This window comes from Oryctolagus cuniculus, chromosome 12 (assembly GCF_051225735.1).
Source record: "Oryctolagus cuniculus isolate XC-2025 breed Fujian yellow rabbit chromosome 12, ASM5122573v1, whole genome shotgun sequence".
Taxonomy (NCBI): Eukaryota; Metazoa; Chordata; class Mammalia; order Lagomorpha; family Leporidae; genus Oryctolagus; species Oryctolagus cuniculus.
In genome coordinates, this window is record NC_142878.1 from 92,534,357 (window position 1) to 92,543,324 (window position 8,968).

The following is an 8,968-nucleotide window of genomic DNA, read 5'->3' on the forward strand; positions in this document are numbered from 1 at the left end:
TGGGAAGTGAACCAGTGGATGGAAGACCTCTTCCTCTCTCCCCCAGCATCACTCTGCTTTTCTTTCTTTCTCTTTCTTTCTTTCTTTCTTTCTTTCTTTCTTTCTTTCTTTTTTTATTTATTTGACAGGCAGAGTTAGACAATGAGAGAGAGAGACAGAGAGAAAGGTCTTCCTTCCATTGGTTCACTCCCTAAATAGCCGCCACGGCCAGCGCTGCGCACAGCCTGGGAGAGACCAGACCTGGGACATCCAGTCCAGCAGGAGAGGACGGCAGCCCGTAAAGAATGGCCAAGCTCTAGAGTTGGGAAGGAGGACCATCGTGGCTTCTCCGGTTGGGGCTCCTGGTCCTACCCTCGGGGGGACGCTCAGATTTCCTTCAGCCGCCCTGCGCCAGGGATGAAGGATTTGCTACTCACAATAGGGTGTTGAGCCAGCTGAGACAGCAAGGAGCCAGCCCGTGGTAAATGTCTTGGATCCAGAAGTCAGAGAGGCATTGAGGAATCCTTGGGGCAAGGTCTGCCAGGGAGGGGGCTCCCAACTGCCTTCTGGGACCTTGCAGACCCACAGCTGGAAGGATGCTCAGGCAGGTGAATGGGGCCCCTCTGATTAGGGCGGCTGTGGGCGCTTGCACTGCCTCCATCTGGAGTCCTTTGTGCCTTAAGAGAGGAGAGTGGATGCTGCAAGCTGTGGCCAGGATGACCCCAGCTGAAGCCTGGGACCTAAATCTGCTTCCTGTCCCAGACATTGTCTCTGTGAGAGCTGGGATCTGGAATTAGAGGGTCCTGAGTTGTAGTGCGTTGGCCACTTCCCATGGTGTCAATACCCACCCCACCCCCAGCAGCAGGTTCAAGCTGCCAATGCAAAGTCACGGATGCGGGCCGAAAGGAGACACTGACAATCTTCTTGCAGCTGGGTCCAGCCGGCTCAGCCCGTCTCGGCCTGAGAATGTCCCTGCTCAGTTCCGGCCTGACAGATACCCTCCCGGCCTCAGGGTTGTCACCTGCAGGGCACGAGGGGGCACGGCGACCTCCACATTCCCCACAGGTCATCAGGTAGATACTGACCAGGGCGCTGTCCTTCGTTTTGGAGAACTCTTTGCAAAGAACAAGAGAGCTTTGTATAATCACCCCTTTTGCACTTCCAAGACAGTATAAAGAAAATGCAGGGTGAGCGAGATGAACAGGGCAGAACGGGGTGGGGATGCAGGCTGGGGAAACCCCAGGCTCAAGTCCAAGTTCGTGAGCTGGGAAACCACAGGTCTCAGTTTCCCCCTCTGTGAAAGGGGAGTCCCACTTTGCACCTGGAGACTTGCCACGGGAGTTGTGAAACCCGGGGTACAAAAAAAAAAAAGCCACATTTTCAAGAATCCACACGTGGGAGAAGGAGATGCTGTTACTAAGACAGAAGCTCCACCCAGCAGGTCAGGGCGGCCATCAGAGGACCAAGCATGCTCGAGACTAATCCCTAATTCTGCCTTTCAGTGCTAAAGAGACAGGGGCCCAGAAGAGACTCCGTAAGCCTGAGCCAGGATGGGCAATAACTGCTTCCTGCACCGGCTGGAATTCGCATATTTAATTTGATGGAGCATATAAATTGGCAGTTATTCAAATGAGTGCATTTGCATATCCTGGGTTTAAGGCTATGTGATAATTCCATACCATTTTTCCCCCATAGTGCAGGGCAAGGACATGAGATATTCCTCTTTCTGAGGCTTCTAGAAAGGGATGAACAGGCAGCTGAGTGGACCCAGGACCTGCTCCTGGGTGCACTGGAATTGGGGGGCTGGGGTCCATGCCCAGGAGGTGCCCAGCGGGCCTTCTCTGGAGGACATGAGATGAGAAGGCATCATAGCCACTTCCTGAAGTGTTGGCCATGGCCTCCCAGCTCGCAGCGTCCAGCCGGGGTCAACGCCCTTGACCCTGAGGGTGGCACAGGCCCCAGGCCGGCTCAAGGTCCCAGTGGAACAGGTGTTCTGAAAGCCAGCATCAGCATCACTGGGATCTCATTGGAAAAGCAGATTTTTAGGCTCATGCATGGGGGGGGGGATGGGGGGTAAGGGAGGTGGGGAGGTGTCAGGTTACCCCAGTGCTGGGGCTCACTTCCCAAGGCACAGGCCAAGTCCTCACCCAGTGCCCTTCAGGACTGGGTCTGACTTTGGGGAAGCAGGAGGAAGGCTGGGGTTTCCATGTGAGGGCAGAGGAGCAGGAAGCACCTGTCCTCTGATGTGTGGGGGCCTGGGTGTCAGTGGGCAGGGGGCCGCCGAAGGCTGACCTAGCGAGGCCCTTCCTCCAGGCAGGGCTGGCTGAGCCCAGGCAGGTCTCTGTCTTGCCTGGACTGAGGCAGCGCTGGGTCCTTGCGCGGGATCCAGATAGCGGGCATTGTGCCGATGCAGGCCCTGGCCTGTGCCTTGTGCCTGAGCAGAGCTTCTAGCCGCCATCACTCAGCAGGGTTCCCAAGGTGTCCTCAGGCCAGGCTCTGGGCCACTGGGTGCTACCCAGCAGGGGAGACCCCCAACCACGAGCGCTTTCGGGCAGGAGCTGGGGCTAGGGCAGGAGACCTAATGGGGAGGATCTTGGGACCAAGCAGCCAGGAGGCTGTGCCTGGCCCAGAGGTCCAGCAGTGTTTCTAAAGAGAGTGGGAGCCAGCTGACCAGGGTGGCCAGAGCTTCCCATTTAAATGGAAACAGGGTCCAAGAGGTAAGTGGGTTTGCAGAGGCAAACCTGGGAGTTAATTGAAGGCCACACTCTCTGTAAGGTGGAGACATGGCGGGGAAGAGGGAGTGAGGTTGCGGGGAGGGAGCTGAGAGGGGCTCCTAGGACCCCCCAGGAGAGCGAGGGTGGCCACCTGGACCAGGGCGGGTGGCAGTGGGATGGAGAGAGGAGCGTAGCAGAAGGGGCCCCCTGGCCGGGGAGAGCCTTTGAGCCTTGCGGTGGGAGAGAGGAGAGACTTTCCCCCTGGGGTCTGGCTTGGGCACCTGGGCAGCTGCCCAGCTGCCAGAGCTATGGAACCCTGGGTCAGGATGAGGCTTGGATTTCCAGATTTACCTCGTAGGTCCAGAGATCCGGATTGCCGGGATCTCGACACAGTACCTGGGCAGGGGCACGCCCACCCCGTGCCAAACGGGGAGGATAGGCTGCCGTGAAGAACAGAGATGAGGACTCGCTCAATATCAGGAGGAAGTGGCAGCCAGGGGCGCTGACTCCTCAGAGGGAAACAGGAGAGATCCTGGAGTCGTGCTGGTGAGTCCCAGGGGTGGAACCTGGACGCACATCAGGATGAGGGCACAGGGCTTAAGGTTTCCTGGGACATCCTTAGGTAGAGGCCCAGGTAGGCCAAGGGCAAACATTTCCTGAGAGCTTAGTGTGGTTTGTGATTTCACCAGGTCCCCGGGCTCCTCCTAGTGCTTTCTTGGCCAACCCTGAAGTGTGACCTCATTTTCTCATTCGCAATATGGCTGCTGGAGCTCCAGCTATCATGCCCATATTCCAGATAAGAAAAGAAGGAAGGGTGCAAAGTCATCTGTCTGCTGAGTCAGCCCTCGTTTTGGGGGCTTTCCTGGAGACAGCACCCCAACACTTCTACTGTCAGCTCCTTTTCACTACCAGTGTCTGCCAGATAGGGTGTGCTAGGCAGCTTTGTAGCTTGGCGTTTTGCTCTCAAAGTGGAGAGGAGAATTAATGCTGGATAAGCAACTAGAAATCTGTGTTGCAGGAGAAATTAGCATATTTTCCCCCTTAGATCTTGCTTTTTAAAAATTGAAAAAAAATTGTAAACAGCAGCAAACGAGGTCAAGTTATTAAGAAAATCACGAGTGTCGTAGGCAGAAATCATTTAGATGCAAGGAGCAGAAAGCTACTTGGCAGCCCTAGGTAAGATGGGATTTGTTGCAAAGATTCATGGGCAAATCCCAAGCCAGGGAAGCAGGCGAGCCTGGGAGGGCCAGAAATGAGGAAGCCGGTCCGAGGTTTGGGTCTTCTCGCCCCTTGGCTCTTGGCAAGCGCTAAACGCCCTGACCACCTCGCCTGCTCCTGTCTGCCCGTCTGCCTCTCTCCACCTCTCTGCTTGTCATGTCTCCGTCCCTCTCCCCCGTCCACCTCCCTCTCTCTGTTTTCCTCTCTAGATGGTCAGCCTGACCTGCCGGTTCAAGCCAACAGAATGCGTGTCCACTTCCAAATCCCCCTGCGTTGTCCGGGTCTGCTGCTACAAACACAGCCCCCAGGCTCGGGGACGAGCCCACAGTCCCCAGGCGGGGATGAGCGCTGTCCTGGCATGGCAGAAGGTAGCGCAGGGCGGGAACAGCCGGGCTGGTCCCATCCGTGAAGAGGGAGCCCTCGTGACTTCCGCACCTCCAGAAGTCCCCGCCTCCTAGTGCTATCCATGGGCGACAGTCTCAGCGTGTGGATGGGGGCGGGGTGGGGAGGATGCGTTCAGACCGTGGCGCTGGGATAGAACAGGAGCCGCTAAGCTGGGGCCAGACGCTCACCCACTCCTGTTCAGCCAGGTGTTGCCTGAGCGGGGGTGGGGGCACTGCTCACCAGGGAGCTGGGGTGGGTGGGCTTTGAAGCCAGGTGTCCACAGATAGCTGAGGACAGAGCTGCTGTTCTCTCATTGTACGGAGTCCAGTCTTCGCTTTCCTAGCAGGTGCGTAGAGAAGGCGTCTCTGTAACTCCCTCCCTTCTCCGTGTGAACCGGCCTCCCCCTTCCCAGAAAGACCTGAGGCTCCAGGCTAAGAAACTTCCAAACTCTCCCAGATCCTTGTTCCTCCATTTATTTTCCTCTTCTAAAGACTGCAAAGTGAAAGACAAGTAGGTTACGTCCTTGACCTCAGTGGCTCATAACCCAGGGCACAGTGATTGGCACATCCGTCCATCATTTTCAGCTCAATTGGACTGTTTCGGAAAACCCAGTACATAAGAACTGGCTGCCTAAGGCAGAAGGTGCCGTGAGACCAAAAAAAAGAGAGAAAAACCCAGGATGACATTTATTGGCGATGCTTCCAGACAGAAGAAGGATCCTGGGAGGGACAAGGCAGCAGGGCCCCCGCACTGCGAGGCCAGAGATGGGAATTCATGGACCAAGATGGCCAGTGGCTGGCCAGGACACACTCGAACTTTTGCAAGAAGCACTGACATTCAAAGAGACACTGTAGCTGGCGCCGTGGCTCACTAGGCTAATCCTCCGCCTTGCGGCGCCGGCACACCAGGTTCTAGTCCAAGTCGGGGCGCCGGATTCTGTCCCGGTTGCCCCTCTTCCAGGCCAGCTCTCTGCTGTGGCCAGGGAGTGCAGTGGAGGATGGCCCAAGTACTTGGGCCCTGCACCCCATGGGAGACTAGGATAAGTACCTGGCTCCTGGCTTCAGATCAGCGTGGTGCACCAGCCGCAGCGCGCCGGCCGTGGCGGCCATTGGAGGGTGAACCAACGGCAAAGGAAGACCTTTCTCTCTGTCTCTCTCTCTCACTGTCCACTCTGCCTGTCAAAAAAAAAAAAAAAAAAAAAAAAAAAAAAAAAAAAAAGAGAGAGAGAGAGAGAGACACTGTAGGCACGAGGCAAGAGGGAAGTTGATCTGAACAACCCCACTGGGCTTGGTGGCTCCGTCCGAGATGGCCACAGTCCCATCACGCTGAATCCCGACACTGACTGTGGTTTCTCACGCTGCACGGTTGGCCCAGGCAGCCCCTGAGCGTGACAAACATCTGAGAAAGACATCGCTGGCAGAATGAGATCCCCTGGTCGGATGCTGGACGCACAAGATAGGAGCAAGGGCAACAATGAACAATGGCCAAGGAGAACAAACCGAGCTGATAAAATTAAGAAAAATGGTTGAGACCTAGGGGACGATGGCAAATGCTTTGACCAAATCAGTGTGAAATATAACCCCGAGGTTGAATTTCTCAGTCCCTGGGCTGGGATACGCGTCCCTGCTGCAGATCCCAGGGGCACCAGGGCGTGCTCAGAAACTGAATTTCCTCTCGCGGGAGCGCCACAGTATCTCTTTAGCCTCAGAAGAACTTTTTAAAGTTGAGTTTGCATGCACAATGTATGCAAGCTATTTGAAGTTATTTTGAAAGGTAGTTAATTTCCTAGTGTATTTTTCTAAATAGCTCCATTGCGCCACAAACATTTCCAATGAGCACACAAAATGTTCGTGGAAAATGCATATTATGTAAAAACCATGCATGAATTTCAAACTTTTTTTGCACCAAAAACATATCTTTTTTGGGGGGGGGAGCTCTGGCCGTTTATTGCTCCCCGGGGTGGGGCAGAGGTGGGGTGGGGCTCAGTCCTTCTTGGCGGCCGCCTTGTGCATGGCGGCCAGGATGCTGCTCAGCTCCGCGCGCTTCCTCTTGGCACGGATGTGGATGCCCACCCTCTTCTTGATGAACCTGAGCGCCCGTTTGTCCTTGGAGACCTTGAGCAGCTCTGTGGCACGGCGCTTGTAGGGGGCGAAGCCACACAACTCCCGGATCAAGTGCCGCACGAACTTGGTGTGCTTGGTGAGGCGCCCACGCCGGCGGCTGTGCCTCAGCTTGCCCACGTTCTTGGTCACCTTGTGGCCTTTGTTGAGGCCCATGACCATGGGGTAGCGCAGGGCCATGGCTGCAGCTTTCCAATGGCGGCCAGGGCGGAAGCACAAAAACATATCTTTTGGTTCCATTTTCCATGAGTTTTTTGAAATACCCTTATAAATTTCCTCATTCTATCTTTGGCTACTTTTCCGCATAGAAGGAAGTTGAACTTACTCTGTCCAGTTGAAGCATCACCAGTAACTCTGACACCTGCACTGCTACATAGATGACTTACTACATATTTGATTTACTTATTTCAATGTTCTGAAAGGCAGAGAGAGCGTCCCTCCATTGGTTCACTCCCCAGATGCCCACAACAGCTAGGACTGAGCCATGTCAGGAGGACCCCAGAGCTCCAGCAGAGTCTCCCACACAGGTGGCCAAGGGACCCAAGGGTTGGAACCATCATCCTCTACCTCCCAAGATGCTTCTCAAGTCCAGGAGCCTGGACTCAAATCCAGGCCCTCTGACATGGGATGTGGGTGTCCCAAGCAGCGCTCAAATCCTGGTCATGTATCCTACGGAAGTAGCATCCTCACCACCATCGAAGAAAAGGGCTAAGAGGGATCTATCATACATAATCTGATTCGTTAAAGCGGAGACCCGGAAGTGGGTTTTTAGTTACTGTTGAGTGTGTGCTAAGCAGGACGCATTCTTTCAAAACCCTTCCCCCAGCAGAGCGTCTGGAACTTGGAGTAGGTGTAGATGGCTGTGGGTGGGGTGTAACCGAGTGCCAGCTGTGTGCCCTGGCTCTGTGAGCTCCAGCCCTGCTGGGTGGGCTGCCCGGGTGCCTGGCACACAGGCACTCACTTCCCAGGTTACTGGGAGGATTGGTTTCCAGCCCAGAGTTTTTCAAAGAGCTGTACTGTACCCCATTATTCTTGGAAACTCTGCCTGGGGCACTGAGACACCCCATCTGGGGCTCTGCTCAGTTTTGAAAGGAGTCGAGATAACATCATTTGATACCTTCCCAACATGTCAATTACAAAGGGAAGAAACAATTCCAAGTTCAAACACGTTGGGTTCCCCCCCCTTTTCCCCCTCCTTTATGTTCTCTAAGAAGTTCGGACTCATTAATTACAGCGGTGGTAATTATAACCCACTTCTCCTTCTGCAGAGCCCTCTGAGAGCTGAGAGCCCTTTATAAACACGAGCTCATTAATCGTCCCAGCAGCCCTGCAGGTAGCAGGCGGCTCCTGGATCCCTTGGCTGGGGCTGCAGGTGCGCTGGTGAGAGGGGCCCTCTGTGGAGACAGCCGCTTTCTCAGGCACCAAAGACCAAGGTCAGCCTGGGGGGTGTCTGGCTTTGTGGGCATCAGCTATGCTGGCATTACACAGAGCCCTCACTCAGCCCAGCGCCTCTCCATGGCGCCCCCACAGGACGAGGCCAGACACACACAACCTGTGTTCCCAACCCCACACCTCTGCTGGCCAGGGAGGGGGTGACAGCCAGAGGAGCCGAGGTCTGAGAGCCACAGCCGTGGCTGTGTGGCCCGCTGCCGGGCAGCTGCAGCCAGCCTGTGCAAAAGTCTGGGTCGTTAGCACAGCAGCTGTGGCGAGCCCTCCACGGCGGCCCGACCTGCACTCCCTTTCTGGGCACCACCTGCCTTCTTGGTGTGCGCCACAAGTTCTAGGGGGTTGCAAACTTGGAACCAGAGCCAGCCACAAAGACCCAACATGGCTGCAGGGTGCCATGCCGGCAACTTCCCCACCCCTGCCATGTTCCCAACAGTGCCACGCCTCCAATATTTCCAAAAGAGGCAGGGAACCAGGCGATACTCAAAACCTGTCCCAAACTCCACCCTCTTTGAATAGCCAGGCAAGCCCCACCCCAGACTCCACCCCCAGGCCTCCCAATCCTATAAAGGGAACGTTTTAGGTTTTGGCTCTCTCTCTCTCTCCCTCTCCCTCTTAAGCTTGCCTGCCCTCACCTCTGAGTGTGCAAGTATGCTTTGCTGTACACCAATCCTGCATCCTTGACTCTCACCTCCGCCTTTTTTCACGAGTGAGGGAAGAGCCTGGAGCCAGCCCAGCTGGGGCCCCTGGCCCACAACACCCGCCTCCGCCCGGGTTCTCCTGGGAGCTGCAGCCTCTGCCGCTCCCTGCCCTCAGCCACAGGGGCAGTCTGAGGACTCCTGCTGCAGGTTAGCCTGGCTCGTGCGGCCTCTCCGGGGCGGCTGACCGCTGGTCTGATGGGGTCCCAGGGAGCTCTGATGCGATGAGATGGGTGGGGGGATCGGGAGACCACTGCTTGCTCCACTGCTCCGGCTCCTTCCATCGCTCTGCGGACTCCCTGGCTGCTCTCCAAGGTCCTGGTTCCCCCCTCTCCAGTCCGACCTCTCCCATCAGCCTTGCCTGTAATGGCTGTCATTCTCCTTCCATGAACTGCCACACAGACACTCC

The 8,968-nt window shown here is 55.9% G+C and overlaps 1 pseudogene; it reads right to left on the reverse strand.

Moving 5' to 3' along the window:
• Positions 1–6,277: 6,277 nt before the first annotated feature.
• On the reverse strand, positions 6,278–6,595 carry LOC100342342 (large ribosomal subunit protein eL36 pseudogene; annotated as a pseudogene).
• Positions 6,596–8,968: the final 2,373 nt, after the last annotated feature.